We start from the raw sequence: 18,016 nt of genomic DNA on the forward strand, positions 1-18,016 counted from the left end.
CGAATTAGTGTAGGTGATAGAGTAGGGGTCTTCAACCCGTGGCCCGCCGTCGATATTTTGGTGGCCCGCCAAAACATTTGGATCGATTGACACAATATCATTCAAAAATAGGGTAAAACGAAGATTTTGACAAAAAAAAGTCACCCAGCTTCATATAGACTTATAACAAGGATAGGCTGATCAGTGTACAGTATTAAGCTTCTTAATAAGGCCTTTAACGCAAAAAAACCACACCATACACATCACCATAAATAACTTTCTCTCCATGAGTTGGAGAAAGCAGAAATGAACGGAATTTCCATGGTATCGTATTTCTCGGGTGCATGGTTGGGAAAGGAGCAGAAGAATGTATACATCTTCATTGGTTGGAAGAAGGATTTGTACAATATTGGTACAGTTAGTTTACTTGTGTTTTTTGTCTTTGAAGCCTTCGATCAGAAACCTTTTAGTCGTTAAATGAGTGCACGATGGCGAACCGTGATAGCAAAAAAAAGGAAAGTTGAGGAAAAAGTGAGATTTTTCCAAGAAAAGTGAGATCATCCTGTTCAATAGCTCAGTTAAAAATGTAACCTAAAAATGCTACTACTGTGCATTAATGAGATTCAATCACACAATTTAACTTAAACACGTACTCCTATAGTACTAACTTTATTTTTAAAGGGAGAGCCTACTGCTCGTCTCCTTTCCTGGTTAACGACTTATTTCGTAATACAGTCACAGAAAAACGCTCGCTACAATTAGCGTACAAAATAGCCGCCAACTCACATAATTTGATGTATCGGCCTAACATGCCGCCCGGCATTGAAATATTAATTTCAATAAATACGACAATATAAAAACTTGAATACATAAACAAAATTAACATATAAAAATTCGATGCAGTACAGATATCATATTTGCGAAACAAAAATTAATTATATAAAATACAAATGCACTATATACATACACAAATGTACTATATTATACAATTATAATTTCAAGGCGGAAACCCAATGATTTTTTTTTTCTATCGAGACCCTTCTAACGGCAACAACGCGATTTTACATATTGATCTTTTGAAGATCCCATTCATTGTTTTTACATTTGCAATTCTCACTTTATTATCCCTACCCTGGAAAACATCCACGACTCTTCCCAAAATCCATTTACAACTTGGGAGGTTTTCTTCTTTCATGACAACCATATCTCCAACATTTATGTTGGGCTTGGAACCTTTCCATTTATTTCGTTGTTGTAAAGTGCTCAAATAATTGTTTTGTCAATGCTTCCAGATTGTTTGCACCAATTTAGATGTACGTTGCCATAAGTTCAATCTGTTTTCCCTAACATCAGTCAGTGATGGCTCTACAATGGCAGTGACTGGGCGACCAATGAGGAAATGAGGATTAAAGGGATAGTTCACAGTGACTCTTTCTTTAGGTAAATCCCCCATGAGTTGTTCTACTGTTACAGGTTTTATCTTGAAACAAGTGATACAGTCATGTACAACCTTACGACACATATCTCTGCCACGTAATGGCCAAAATTCTCTCCTCAAAGAATACAATAAATTTTGCGGACCAATGTGTAAATATTTTTTATGATGATGCTCAATGATCATTCTAGTGAGCTTATGTTTTGATGGTAATATGATCGGATGTTTTTTGGATATCACTTACTTGACTGTGCCTTAAACGACCACCTACTCGCAAAATATCCTTTTCGTCTAAGTATGGAAGTAAGTTTTTTATCTTGTCTGTTGCCAATTTCCCTTTTCTAAGATTGGATATGTCACCTTTAAACTCTATTTCTTGTGCGCAACGAACTAGATATTGCATACTACCTTGAAGTTCCTGATGTGACAAAGGACCCTTTCGCTTATTAAGTGGATTTCTCGAATTATGGATGAACCTGAAAACAAAACTAAGAATGCGAATTAATTTAGCATAATTATTTGTAATGCAAAATAAAGAATCCATGAAAACTTCGTTCAGATTTAGAGTCAAAGTCACATCAGCATATTTCTTGAACTCCCGGAGATAATCTGCATCGGATGTAATAGGATAAGCTCCATCTGTGGAGTCGATAGTTCTCTCATGAAGAAACCCTGGTCCATTCCACCATAAAGTCTGATCGATGATTTGATCAGGGCTAACTCCTCTTGAAATTAAGTCTGCAGGATTATCTTTGGATTTCACATGATACCAATGGAAGTTCTTGGTGATTTCTTTGATTCTGGAGGTCCTGTTAGCAACAAATACCTTCAATTGATGAGGTGAAGCGTTGATCCAACCCAACACTATTGTTGAGTCGGTATACAGACACACCTTGTCCACTTCCACTCGCAGAGAAGATAGCACCTTCTCAACAAGCTTTGAGAGCAGTTCTGCAGCACAAAGTTCAAGACGTGGTATGGTTACTACTTTGAGAGGTGCAACTCTGGATTTGCTACAAAGAAGCACCACCTTCATGTCACCCACAGCAGTAATCGAACGCACATATACAACAGCCCCGTATGCATCCTTTGACGCGTCTGAAAATGCATGAATTTCTAATTTTTCAGCAGAGTCTGATAAGACGAAACGATCAATTTGGAGATTTGTCAACTTTGTAAGTCCTTCTCGGAATTTTCTCCAGTTTTTCGATTGTTGAGACGGCAGTTCATCGTCCCAGTCGATTTTCAACAGCCAGAGCTTCTGCAAGTAAATCTTTGCTTGTACTAGAACAGGACCAAGCAAGCCTAACGGATCAAATAATTTTGCGATATCTGTCAACACAGCACGCTTGGTAGGTATGTTGTTACCAGGAGCAACAGTGAAACCAAACCAATCTTCTTTAGGGTTCCATCTTAAACCCAAAGTTTTCACCGTGTCATTTTCAGGATCCTGAAAGCAATATTCTCGTTCATGAACAGGGACATTATTCAACAATGCATTATCGTTGGAGCACCACTTGTGTAAATCCATGCCTCCACATTTTAACATAGAAATCAGCTGTTGCTGCAATTCAATGGCACTTGTTATATCGTTAGAACCAGTTAGAATATCATCAACATAAAAATCAGTATGAGTTGCGGCAGCAGCAAGAGGATATTTCTTCTGTTCGTCATAAGCTAACTGCCTTAACACCCTAGTGGCTAAATATGATGCACATTTTGTTCCATATGTTACTGTAAGTAACTTATACAGTTTGGGTTCATCTAACGGACTTTCTTTCCATAAGATGCATTGTAAGTTGCAATGATCAGGATTGACCCAGATCTGCCTGTACATCTTTTTCACATCGGCAGTGAAAGCGATTTTATGTCTTCTAAATCTTAGCAGTATTGAAAAGATGTCTTCTTGGACCACACCCCCATTTAACAAGCAGTTGTTAAGTGATAACCCATTGGTAGAAGGGGCTGATGCGTCGAAAACTACTCTTAATTTAGTGGTACTGCTATCAGGTTTGTAGACTCCATGGTGAGGCATAACATATTTTATATCCTCATGTCCCTCCATCATCTCCTGCATGTGACCCAAGTCCTCATACTCGGCCATAAAATTTTTGTAAAGAACAGATATTTGGGGATTTTTATCAAATTTTTTCCACAGCCAATTCAGCCTTTGCTCAGCTAATTGCATGGATTCCCCAGGTTCAACATTTTCCTTCATCGGAAGATCAACTATATATTCCCCTCTTTCATTTCTACGATGGGTTTTTACAAAATGATCCTCGCAAAAAAGTTCTTCTTTGCTTTTCAGGGGTAGCTTCTCCTCAACAGATTCAATTTCCCAAAACTTCCTAATAGATTGATCTAACACATCAACTTCTCTCGAGAGAAAACAGCATTGCTGAGATGACGAGTGAGAAATTGTCCCGGAGACTATGTACCCAAATACAGAATTCTGAAGCAACACTTCGTTGCTGAGATACAGCTGTCCGCTCTTCAATGCCTCAAAAAATATTTTTGCTCCGATCAAAAGTTGTATTTTCCCTGGCTTGGAAAAATGTGGGTCAGCAAGTTCAACTCCTTCGGGAAACTTCAAGCCAGATAAATCAAGAGGAGACGATGGGGTGAAATCTGTTATTTTGGATACAATCAAAAAATCCAATTCTTTCTTGAACTCGCCGCTTTTGTTTGCGACTACCCCGGTAGTTTTGGTTTTCACGGTATGTGACAAGCCATTAATGCCACAAACTGGGGCATAAACTTTTTCTTTCTTCAACCCGAGGGCTTCGGCGCAGCTTGTTGTCATCATGTTCACTTGACTACCATTATCGAGTATGGCCCTAACTCGAGTCTCTTTTCCTTGGGAATCGCAGACGTAAACATTCACAGTACTGAGAAGTGCTGATGAATTTGTGTTTATCACATTGCTCAGACTATGAAGAACATCTGGCTGTTGGCCCCCTACTGCTCCTCCCTCTGAGGGTATGGGGGAAGCGCTTTCGCTTTTTCGTTGGATGACATCTTTATTGCTTTTTGGAGACGCCGTTTCTCCCCGATGTAAGAGAGTGTTGTGTCTCAAATTGCAAATAGAGCAAACGACCTTTGATAAGCACTGAGACGTAATATGGCCAATTTTTAAGCAACAATAGCATAAATTATGCTTTCGCACAAATTCATATCTTTGCGAAACACTCATTCTTTGAAATTTTACACATTTATATAATGCATGAAAACCTTTGCAAGAGACACAAGATCTTGTATATTCTTTGATATTATCACTATCATATACCATGAAAGCTTTTGCTTTCGGTTGTATTCTGCGGTCAGTCTGCTGCTGACGACTATTTATTTTTCCGACACTTTCAAGCATTATACTTCTTTTTTCAATGAATTCCAGAAAATTGTCTAGTTTAGGAACCTCGGTAGTTGTTAATGTTAACTCAACTCATATTCCTTTCTGGATTCTTTATCTATTTTCTGAAGTAATACATTCAGTAACATGGTGTCTGATAAATCATTTCTTTCAAATTTTAATGATTTCAACTCCCTTAAATTTTTATTTACATTGTCAATTAGATTGCGCAATTCCTTAGCTGACTCGTGTTGAACTTTAGCGCAATTTATTAAAGCTTGAATATGAGTGTCAACAACGATTCTTTTGTTTTCATAACGAGTTGTTAACGCCTCAAACAAAGAAGCATAGCTTTCGTCAGCTGTTTCAAGCTTTTTTGCATCCCCTTTTAATGATGCTCGCAAATAATACAGCTTTTGTACGTCGGTTAATTGTTCGTTGCCTTCAATTAAACACTTAAATTGATTTTTGAACTGACTAAATTCCTCATACTTGCCAGAAAATTCTGGTAGAGGAATGTCTGGCAATTTTATACGAGAAATTTCTTTACGCTCATCAACATTAACTTTATGATGACTTTTCATCGACTCTTGGTAGAAAAGAAATCTTACCTCCAGAGTTTCTAGTCGCTCATCTATGTGCAGTAGCTCTTCGTCGAACACGCTAATGTCTATAGTCTCTGGTTGAGCGTATAATATTTTCTCAATGCTTCAACATTTTTTTTGATGTCGGCGACATTGTTCAATTTCACATCAAGTAATTGTTTTGAATCCACTGATGGCTCAAAGTCCTTTGCAAAATTTTCTAGTTGAGTAACTTTAGATTTTACAGTTCCTTTTTGACGATTATATTTAGCATTCATTTTCAATTACCCTATGGCTCTCAACGGACCAACTGTTCAATAGCTCAGTTAAAAATGTAACCTAAAAATGCTACTACTGTGCATTAATGAGATTCAATCACACAATTTAACTTAAACACGTACTCCTATAGTACTAACTTTATTTTTAAAGGGAGAGCCTACTGCTCGTCTCCTTTCCTGGTTAACGACTTATTTCGTAATACAGTCACAGAAAAACGCTCGCTACAATTGGCGTACAAAATAGCCGCCAACTCACATAATTTGATGTATCGGCCTAACACATCCCTTTATTTTTTCGTCGAACACAAGGTTAAAGCATTTTGTCTCATTTGCAATGAGAGCGTATCCATGATGAAAGAATACATTATTAAGAGACATTACGATACCAAGCAGAGTGCGAAGTATTCTGGATTGGATGGACATTTTTTTTGCAGTGAAAAAGTCAATGAACTGAAATCGAAGCTGAACTGCCAACAGTTATTATTCTTCGGAAGAAATGAACAGTCTGAAAATTGTGTTCGTGTTAGTTATATAATACCAGAAAAAATTTCGAAACGTCGGAAGCCCTTCGTTGATGGAGAATTCGTTAAAGAATGCCTTCAGTCTGCAGTTGATGTGCTTTGCCCATCACAGTCTCAAGCTGTTTCGAACATTAGTTTGTCTGATGTGACAGTAGCAAGACGCGTGGAGGATCTGTCAGCAGATGTATTCAAGACCTTCAAATCCAAATGTGAGGACTTTTTGTTTTACTCAGTAGCTATGGATGAATCGACGGATGCAACAGATACCGCACTAGCAGTCATTTTCATTCGTGGTATTGACAAAAACTTCAAAATTGTTGAGGAGTTAGCTAGTGCCATTGTGTGTGTGTGTGTGTGTGTGTGTGTGTGTGTGTGTGTGTGTGTGTGCACTTACGGATACTGCCCGAAGTTTGACTTATATTCAAATTTGGCAGAAACATTGGCGAAATGTGAGTTGGACTTAGGCAACATATCTGCCATAACTACAGATGGCGTTCCCTCTATGACCGGTCAGAAGACAGGAGTAATTACATTGTAAAGCCAGATGCCGAAAAATTCGGAAATACGAAGATGATGGCTTTCCACTGAATGAAGAGGAACACAAAATCAAAAACTAGAATGCGTCTGACTGATCGGCATTTGGAGGATACTTTACGAATAGCAACAACACAAATTTTACCTAACATTGAAGCTTTAGTCAAGCAAAAACAATGTCAAGTTTCGCATTAATTTAGAAATTACATCCACTCGCATTCGTAATGTAAGTAACTAAAGACTTTTTTTTCATTCGTTACGTAATTAATGCAACATTATACATGTATAAACAAAAAAAATCATCCATTTTCATTCTGTTTCATAAAATATAAAAAATACCTAAAATAATTGGTCTTACCCCAATTCAGTTTTTTAAACAAAAATGCTACATAATAGAATCATAAAATATGTAGTACGCGTCGCATTTTAATTTGCCGTATCTGAGCGTACGTAGGATCAACCTTCGGCGGGGAGGGGGGGAGGACGGGACACACTGAGATTGATTGGAGGCACAAGAAATCTCTGAGAAAAATTTAGATTTATCAACTTTCAAGCGCATTTTCAAGTAACGGAAATGTATTAATATAGCAAATAGTTTTTTGACACTATAATTTAAAATGTTTTTTAAATCATTCAAAATTCATATTTGTTAAAATTAATTGAATTGAATGTTTAGATATTTTAAAATATTTTGAAACATATTTAGTTTGTAATCATCTTTGGGGGGTGCCCCCCCCCCTATGCCGTTAATGAGTGGCCCGCGGAACGTGACAAATGTTTTATGTGGCCCTCGAGCGTAAAACGTTGAAGACGCCCTATGATAGAGTATCGGACTGCGAACTTGAAGAATAAGGTTCGAATCCAGCTCGCGCAAATTATACTGTTTTTTTTTTTTAACTCCTCGTCAGTAAATGATTTAAGCATATTGCTGATGCAATACATTTTACAATATATTTCGCGGACTCTAAAAATACAAGTACTGTAAATCAGTTAAATATTATAACAAAAGCATGCAGAAGAAATTAAGACCAATAATGTTATAAAAAGCGTAGTTGCCTTTTAGTGTCTTTTTCTAAGTTCCAATTTTTAAATATTTTATAGCTGTTTACGACTAATTAACGGGAATAATATATATATATTTTATACAATAATTTTTCTGTGTATTTTTGTCGATTTGCTATCGAATAATGCATTGATAAATTGGATCGTAATATTTTACTAAAATTCGAAAAGATTTTCGTGATCCGCCCCTTTAGCTGTTTGAATATTTCAGTTTGTATCGAATTCATAATGTATTTATATTTTGCCGAATCTTAGAACTTTTGTACAAATTAAATCAGTTAAATATTATAATAAAAAATATGTAGAAAAAATTATCTAGACCAATAATAATGATCTAAAAAATGTAATTCCTTTTAGCATATCTTTACTCTTCTGAAGTTCTGATATGTACACTGCTGGCCACCCAAATTGCAACACCAAGAAATACAAGAGATATCGCAACAATATTTATTTTGTAGATAACATGTTGACCAAGCATCAAATGATTAAATTTATAGACTTCTGTGAAGTGTGGTTCCTGCCAAAATCAGTAGCCAGAGTAGCCGCCATTGTTGGAGATCACCGCTGCCACACGCCTCGGCATTGATTCAAAGAGACTTTGGATGTGTTCTTGGGGTACAGCAGACCAAGCAGCTTCCACGCGTTGCCAAAGTTGATCTGGTGTGGCAGCTGGGGATGTAATCTGGGTCAATCACTGAGCAACCATGGACCACATGTTTTCTATCGGCGAAAGATCCGGAGAGCGAGCTGGCCAGGGAAGCAATTCAATCTGGCGATTGACGAAGAACCTTTGGACAACGCGTGCCACGTGTGGTCGCGCATTATCCTGTTGAAATATGGCTGTGGGCAAGCCCTGAAGGTAAGGAAGGACAACTGGCTCCAACACCTCGGAGATGTAGCGCTGGCTTTTTAAAGTACCGGCAATGCGTACTAGAGGAGTGCGAGAGGGATATCCAATACCGCCCTATACCATAATACCCGGTGCAGGACCAGTGTGGCGGTGCATAACGCAGCTGTTCAGCATCCTCTCTCCACGGTGTCTCCAGACTCGAATCCGACCATCGTGGTGTTGCAGATAGAAGCGTGACTCGTCAGTAAAGACAATTTCATTCCATTGTGCCGTCCACATCCTTCTTTCATCGCACCATTGGCGGCGGAGACGTCTGTGGTTCTGCGTCAAGGGTAGACGAAGCAATGGACGTCTTGCGGACAGACCACTCTGCTGTAAACGGCATCGAATGGTACGCGCAGACACTGGATGATGCGGTACAGACTGAATGTGCTGTGCTACGGTTCGTGATGTGGCTGAGCGATCCGTCACTGCCATACGCACAATACGCCTGTCATCACGTGAAGTGGTGCACTGAGGTGGATGCGATCGAACACGTCGGTCCGTCGTACCCTCCTGCATCCAGCGATCACATATCCGCATTACAGTTGCTTGGTTTCGTCCAACACGACTACCGATTTCCCTGAAAGATAATCCACAATCTCGGTAGGCCACTATCCTTCCTCTGTCGAACTCGGATACTTGATCAAAAGATGATCGTTTTTTTGAAAAAACCACAAGAAAAACACAATTGCCGTACTTCAAATCGTCGAAATCTCCAAGCCTTAAATAGCGCTTTGAAGTGGCGCCACAGGCGCGCCTGATGTGCGTCTGCGCTGAAATTCTAATCATTTGCATATCTCACCTCCGCTAATGCATGTTGTAAATTTCATATTATTTGCATGCTTCCTTCAGGGTGTTGCATTTACGGTGGCCAGCAGTGTATATGTTTAAATAGTTCATAGTTGTTTGCTATTATTATGTTGTTTGCACGATATATTTTTTCATAGAATAATTTATCGGTTTATTTTTAATCGATTTACTATCGAAAAATGCATTGATAAATTGGAGAAATTTTTTATTAATATTCACAAGATTTTCTGTCACATTTTCAGAAATTTGAACTCGTTATCCTCCTTTAACTTGTGGTGTGCCGGCGCCCTCAGTTCATATTTCACTCGCCCGGTGGCGTCGCCATACCATAATGTACTTCCATACTCAGTACAAATTTTTCCTTCTTGTACGAAGTGTACAACTCCACGATGGCATGTTATTTTTTAATCAGTTGTCTACACACGCCAGAGACGGAGACACGTTGGTATCTCGGGTCGCGAAAACGATCCCCACGTTGTAAATTATTAAATACGCTTTAATGTAATCATACTTCTGATTCTCTTGGAGTCGTCAATATCACTTACAACTGGTGACCTTTCCCGTGTTCCTACACGCGACAAGTTTCGACATCATACCGACAGACCGCTACGGTGCCACAGCGTTGTCTTCACATCAATCCGGGTGCATCCGTAAACCGTAAGCTTTAATTTTTCTCTTCGTGTCGTAACACTCAAGTTGAACGTTTGAAACGAAGCCGTCCGTATTTATTCCGCATTATTTTCGTCATATAATATATATTCCCTCTCGACCATGCCTCAGACTGACGACCAAAATTCTCCCGCACCAGCGGCACAAATCGCCCGCGTAGCAGTAAAACGCCCTCCGTTTTGGAAAGCGAATCCAACTCTGTGGTTCAGCCAAGTGGAGGCGCAATTCGCACTCGCAAACATTACCACGGACACTACTAAATTCCATCACGTTGTTTCGGTTGTGGAGTCGGACGTTCTCGCATCTCGATCTCATCCTTAATCCGCCAACAGAGAACAAGTATGAGGATCTGAAAAAACGACTTATCGACTTACACTCGCAAAGCGAAACCTCGCGAATTCGCACCCTGCTACAAGGACTGGAACTCGGTGACGAACGCCCATCACAACTTCTCACACGTATGCGTGCGTTAGCAGGAGGTAGTGTGGGAGAACCTCTACTCAAATCACTGTGGCTCGCCAGGCTGCCGAGCACTACCCAAAGCGTCCTCGCCGCGTTAGGAGGTGACCTCAACCAGCTGGCAGCCATCGCCGACAAAATTTGTGCTATACAGGTGCCACCACAACAATCGGAACTGGCGAGGCAAGTGGCACAACTAACCAAGCAAGTGAGCGAGCTAACGGCTGTCGTCTATGCATCTCGCAGCTACGACCGTAGCCCCCACTTTCGCCGAAGGAGCAGCTCAAGAAATCGACAGTACAAAGAGCTGGAGAACGGTATGTGTTTTTACCATACGAACTTCGGTTCAAGAGCCAGGAAATGTAACCTTCCATGTGAGTACCGCGCCCAGCCGGAAAACTGAAACAGCGATCGCTAAACGGCCACAACAGCGATCGCTATATCGACAGAATTGTTTTGGCCGACCAGACTTCAAAAACAAAATTTCTTATTGATACGGGTGCTGATATTTCTGTGCTCCCGAAGAACTTCGTACCTCAAGCCAAAACGCCAGCGGACTTGCTTCTATTTGCCGCGAACGGCACGAAAATTCCAAATTTTGGCACTAAAAGACTTACCCTCGACCTGAAACTACGCCGTCCCTTTACATGGACATTCATCGTGGCAGACGTACAACAACCTATCGTCGGGATCGACTTCCTGCAACACTTTGACCTATTAGTTGATGCCAAGAACTCTCGTCTCATTCATGGTAACACTAACCTTTCTTCCTCTGGCAAACCACCTAGCTCTCAATTGTCGTCAACCACCATCGGTCTTCTTTTGGGTGATTCTCGGTTCCATGAAGTTCTTGCGAAGTATCCGGATATAACCAATCCATCTCAACTATCCAACAAAGCAGAATTTTCGACAATATATCACCACATTGAAACTAAAGGACAACCTGTCTTTTGCAAACCTAGGCACCTGTCACCTGAGTTGTTGAAGATAGCTCGAAAAGAATTTGAATTTCTGATGTCAGCTGGAATAATTCGACCATCAAAATCGCCTTGGGCAAGTCCTCTGCATATGGTTCGCAAAGCTAACGGCGAATGGCGTCCATGTGGAGACTACCGTCGCTTGAATTCTATTACTGTGCCCGACCGTTATCCAGTGCCACATCTGCAAGACTGCACGCAAGCATTTCATGGCAAGACGATCTTCTCTACTCTGGATCTCACCCGCGCGTATCATCAAATCCCAGTGAATCCAGAAGACGTCCCAAAAACAGCAGTCACTACTCCTTTTGGGCTGTTTGAATACACTTGCATGCCGTTTGGCCTCCGCAATGCTGGCCAAAGCTTCCAACGATTCATGCACCAAATCCTTTTTGGACTCGACTTCTGTGTCCCATACTTTGACGATCTCCTGATAGCATCAACCAGTGAAGAAGACACGTTCAACATCTACACCAAGTCTTCTCTCGATTGAAACACCATGGTCTTCAACTCAACCCATCAAAATGTGTACTCGGAAGAAGTGAAGTGAAGTTCCTAGGATGCCTTGTTACTTCGACCGGAGTGAAACCCCTTCCAGAGAAGGTCCAGGTTATTAGAGAGTTCCCAAAACCAAAGACAGTCAACGAACTCAGACGTTTCCTGGCAATGCTCAACTTCTACAGACGTTTCCTCTCGCAAGCTGCACACACTCAAGCACCACTACATGAATTCCTCAAAGATTCTAAGAAGAACGACAAACGACCTATTCCTTGGACAGACTCTGCTGTTGCAGCATTCGAGAAGTCGAAATCAGATTTGGCCAATGCTGCTGCACTAACATATCATTCTCCCGATCATAAGCTATCAGTACAGTCGACACATCTAATGCTGCTATTGGCGCTGTTCTTCAGTCACACACAAATTCTGGTTTACAGCCCTTGGCCTTCTTTTCTCGCAAACTGAAGCCTGCCGAATGTAACTACTCTACCTATGACAGGGAGCTCCTGGGTATATATTCAGCGGTTCAACATTTTCGCCACTACCTGGAAGGCACCAACTTCATAATCTTCACAGACCACCGTCCCCTGGTATACGCCTTTCAGAAGAATTCCAATTCCTGCTCTCCTCGCCAACTTCGGCATCTGGACTACATTGGCCAGTTCAGTACTGACATCCGACACATTTCTGGCTCTAGCAATGTAGTCGCTGACACACTGTCCCGCATCAATGAAATTAATCTCCAATGCCCGAACCACACAGAACTTGCTACAGCTCAGGCAGAAGATGAAGAGCTTTGAAACCTGATGAAGGAGATAGACTCTCAGCTGCACTGGAAATCACTCGAACTGTTACCTTCTATTCATGTTATCTGCGACAATAGCACCGGAAGTGTTCACCCGTATGTGCCACATAAACTGCGCCGTCAAGTCTTCACATTCCTTCACAACCTGTCTCATCCTGGTATCCGTGCTTCAAAACGACTAATCCAGGAGCGTTTCATCTGGCCTTCTATGCTGAAAGATGTTGCAGAATGGACAATGTCATGTGCGCAATGCCAAAAATGTAAAGTGAACAAACACACTCGCAGTTCACCGCAGATGTTTAACCTGCCCTCTGCAAGATTCGATCATGTGCACATAGACCTAGTAGGTCCACTTCCACCATCAGACGGTTACAGATATCTCTTAACGTGTGTCGACAGATATACCAGATGGCCAGAAGCATACCCTATTCAAGATATATCTGCAGACACAGTTGCTCGAACATTTGTCTCAGGATGGGTCTCAAGATTCGGCATCCTGTCTAATATTACCACAGACCAGGGCAGACAGTTCGAGTCCAACCTCTTCAGGGCACTTACAGCTCTCCTTGGTGCCCGGCGCATTAGAACAACTCCATACCATCCGGCATCCAACGGCTTAGTGGAACGGTTTCACCGTTCACTAAAACAATCTTTAATGTGCCACTCCAACAAGCGTTGGACTGAAACACTACCAATCGTGTTACTAGGTCCCCGCTCTGCCTACAAAACCGATCTTCGCAGTACTTGTGTTGAACTAGTGTATGGCACCACCCTTAGGCTACCAGGTCAACTGTTGTGCTCGTCGACACCGTGCCAAGCTGAAGATCCCAGCAGCTTTGTTGAACAACTGCGCCACACTATGGCCAAGTTGCAGCCAGTACCAACTTCAACTCACTCTACAGGTTCTACTACATGTTTCAAACATCCAGCACTGTCAACCTGCACGCATGTCTTCCTCAGAGTTGACTGCGTCAAACCTCCACTAACTCCACCTTATGATGGCCCGTATCCACTTGTGTCTCGGACTAAACAAACTAATCACTCTGGATGTAAATGGCAAGAGATCAACTGCCAGTCTGGACAGAGTTAAACCATGTTTCTTGGACATTGCAGAAACCAACTCCGACCAAAATCTACCATTAACCCTAACGGCATCAAATCTTCCGAACATGACTGTGAAGAACAAAAAGAACTGCGATGAAAAAAAATCTGGTGTCACGACTCGTTCAGGACGAACTGTTCGATTTAATTTTAAATATCGTGATTGTGTCTAAACATTGTAATCATCCTAATTTCTCTGTACCTCCAGTACACATTGGGGGGGAGTACCTGTGGTGTGCCGGCGCCCTCAGTTCATATTTCACTCACCAGATGGCGTCGCCATACCATAGTGTACTTCCATACTCAGTACCAATTTTTCCTTCTTGTACGAAGTGTACAACTCCACGATGGCATGTTAATTTTTAAACAGTTGTCTACACACGCCCATGGAGGAATGAATAACAGGAGGTGACATCAGGCTAGGCTGACCATATTTCCTCGAGAGAAATACGGGACATCGGTATTCCAAATACGGGGAAATACGGGACATCGGTATTCCAAATACGGGGAAATACGGGACTGCGCCAATTATCGCCAAAAACGACGCCAAAACCAAACAAAGTTGCCAAATATTGCTGAAATTACGGAAAAATCACAATGGCGGGAAATGATGCATTACTGCAAATTGCAGTGGATTAAAATGTATTCCACGGAAAAAAAACGCTTACCAAGGCAAATGTGGCAGATTAATATCCCATATATAGTTGTAACTATCATAAAATAATTTGAGTTGAAAAATAATTTCAATCTTCGACTTTAATAAAGAATAAAAATTCAATTAGGCTTCGTGTGAAATACGGGAAAAACCGGGACACTTTTGCCAAAAAGTCGGAACGGCCAAAAAAAGAGAAAATACCGGGACTGTCCCGGGAAATACGGGACGTATGGTCACCCTACATCAGGCAGGAAAATTGAAGCCGTTGTGGCAACCCTATGGACTGACAAGTAAGCCCAAACAAACCGCTCTTTTCCCTATACTTAACATGTGTTTTGCCGGATCGAATTCTCTTAAAATATTAATATCTAAATAAATTTAAGCACCATGACTGTTTAATGCCTCTTCAGGTAATCTACATGATCCAATAATGGGGAAAGATAAAATTTTATCCTTGTATAAGGGGTTTTTATATTTTTAATTTATTTTTGAAAGGGGAAGATCATTTTTAACTCTCAACTCGTCATAGGTTTTTAGTTCAGTGCCTTCAATTTATTTTAAAAATTTGATGCATCACATTAATGTCTATGGAAATATGATTAATTAAAATAATATGAAGCTCCAATAAAATGCAATTTTCATAATTTTTTCTTTTAACTGTTTATTTTGCCTTTTTGTTTCGTTCATCATTATCATAGATCCGGGACATTTCGAAAGTGTTTGAGGCCCGTGGGCGCTCGTCTTAAGCTTTACATGAGGAATTTTGATTTCTGAATCAATTCTGAGATGCTCGAGCACTTTCTGACAGGGTCGTAGCTAGGATTTTTGCCACCCGGGACAAACAGCATTTTGCCACCCCCGTGTTTCAAAGTACTGGAAGTGCTCGAGCGTCCTCCACCACTGTGTATTTATGGTTTTGCTGCCTGTAGACTGTACAAATTTCGCCACCTTTCTTCCGTTCCACTCTCATATTCTTGAATACGTATGATTGAAATATATGCCGCCCATCCGAACCTTCCGCTATGTACAGTAGATGTAGTATTGAGAAAAAAAATATTAAAAATAAAAAAAACTTTTTTTACGAGCCGCGGTAAGTCATCTCTGGCCTATAGTATTTAGGAAAATAATCACTTGGACTGTTTTTTCCCCTCTTCATTTTGTACCTATTACTTTGCTTTTAAAGTGATATGTGTACGAAAACTTGAAAAAAAAAAAACCAGTTTCGAATTGAATTTGAAATCTAAAATTGTTGTTGTTGTTCTACCTAGACTGGAAGTATTTCTACAATATTTTAATATAAACAGCTGAAAGGCATTATATATGCTAATGTTTTGCATATATAATGTTTTTCGCAAAAAAAAAAGTCAGATTTTTTCAAACACCACTTGTTCAAGTGTCTTTAAACATTGTGTCACTCTCAGCACTGAGGTATTACATGCTTTGGCATAATTTTTTTTAAATTAAAATGCCGAGAAGGAATTTTAGGGCACAAGATATGAGTAAATTTTGGTTATTTTTGCAAAAGGTTCCATGTTGTTAAAGTTAATATTCGAAAACAAATAACAACTAAAATTGTAAAAGCTCTCGTTCAATTGTATAAATATATCCACAGAATTTGAGGAAAAAAAATCGAGTTCCTAAAGTGAATAGTAAATTTTTAAATGATTTTTAAAAACGGGGATGTTTCTCATAGGAAAGCATGGGAAGCCACGGTTTGTTTGGGCTTACTTGGTCCCTTTAATAGATCGATCACTGGCTTCATCTGGCAACCATGATTCCCCATGCTTTCTCAACGGAGGCGCTGGTCGCGTCACCTCCTGTTATTCATTCCTCCATGACACACGCCAGAGACGGAGACACGTTGGTATCTCGGGTCGCGAAAACGATCCTCACGTTGTAAATTATTAAATACGCTTTAATTTAATCATACTTCTGATTCTCTTGGAGTCGTCAATATGACTTACAAACTGTTTGAATATTTAAGTTTGCTTTCAATGCATAAATTTGTTGGTTGAAAATCGTTTTTATAACATTGAAAATAGCGCGATTGCACATTTGAAATGCCTCGCGGAACATCAGTAGAAATGTCTACCTTGTTTGCACCACTGTTCCGCGATCAGATACAAAAATGAAGATATCGTAGAGTTACGCAAATTATCGTAGAAGCTGAAGCAACGTGATTGGCTGTGTGGAAAAAATTACGAAAAAAATCGCGGAATAGCGGTGCATTTGCGAAATATGCCTACGGGTCTGAAACGGCTCTGTGGAAATACAACCTCTGACAATAAAGTTTGGTGAATAGTCCTGTAACATTAACGTAGATGAAATGTTAACGAAAGTTACCTTACTGTCCTTCGAAATAGTCACCTCCCATTACTATGCACCGCTGAGATCTCCTATACATGTCCTGGAAACTTTGCAAGAAGTCTTCTTTTGGGATGGAGTTCAAAAGCCTCGTCACGTTTCGTTGGAATATCGTCAAATCTCTTTCCTTTCAAAGCGAGTTTGAGTCGTGGGAATAGGAAGAAGTCGAGAGGATTGAGATCTGGTGAGCATGGTGGATGTTCAATTTGCACCACCCCCCTTTTTTGCCAGGAACTGTTTGACGATATTGGCTGTGTGAGGGCGAGCATTGTCGTGAACAAGAAACCATGAACCTTGTTGCGCGTACTGAGTTCGTACCCTGCGTTGACGTTTCATGAAACGGGTCGAAATTTCAATGTGCCTTGCATCATTCATCGTCGTTCCCTCAGGTAGAAATTCCTTGTGGATTTTCCTGTTCTCAGTTAAGAACCAACGCACTAAACAAGCACTTTGTAAAACAAGTCTTTCACGGAACACAAACGACGCTCAACTGAACAACGGTGGCGGAACTACGCATGTGCAGCGTTTTGCTTCTCCAATGTTGCCAGATCGGCCGTTCTGACTTCATTCACCGAACTTTATTGTCAGAGGTTGTATAAGGTGAGCGTAAGAAAATGCGGGACGTATGTTCATCGCAGTTTTGAGACAAGCAGACGACAAATCTTTTAATCTAGGAACAGCTATTGTAAAGGCTAGAAATAAATAAGAGTGATTGCAACGTTGTACTAGTTTCGCGCTGAAAACAAACTCGTACAATAGCTTAGCAGTGATGCTTCGTGAAATGAAACGTGAGTAAATATTATTGAATATCGTTTCGATACGTGACAATTTCCTTCATTTCTTTTGCGAGGAAAACATTTCGAGGCTGTGCCGACACAAGAATGGGGTTGGGGAAAGAACGTTCTTTTGTTCCTTGAAGGTTGACTCGCCGCATTTTGCAAATATCGTGGGTTTTTCCGCCACTCGATGTCGCAATGCATTCAAATTTTGGAACAGCTTCGGTATAAGGGGCAGCTTGGCGATTTTTCGGCGACTTTTTTTTTT

General features: G+C 40.5%; 1 protein-coding gene across 8 annotated transcripts in view; it reads left to right on the forward strand.

Moving 5' to 3' along the window:
- Positions 1 to 17,644: 17,644 nt before the first annotated feature.
- LOC149086559 (uncharacterized) overlaps positions 17,645 to 18,016 on the forward strand; it is a 135,189-nt gene continuing 134,817 nt past the window's right edge. For 2 of the 8 annotated variants that reach the window (XM_089256042.1, XM_089230919.1), the window contains exon 1: positions 17,645 to 17,760. The gene's annotated coding sequence lies outside the window, so the exon portion shown is untranslated. The remainder of the gene's footprint in view (positions 17,761 to 18,016) is intronic. The other 6 variants (XM_089230916.1, XM_089256043.1, XM_089256046.1 and 3 more) reach the window with 5 other exon arrangements.

This window comes from Pholcus phalangioides, unplaced genomic scaffold, assembly GCF_987345545.1.
Source record: "Pholcus phalangioides strain wild (caught in Gottingen) unplaced genomic scaffold, Ppha-v1.0 ptg000004l_1, whole genome shotgun sequence".
NCBI lineage: Eukaryota > Metazoa > Arthropoda > Arachnida > Araneae > Pholcidae > Pholcus > Pholcus phalangioides.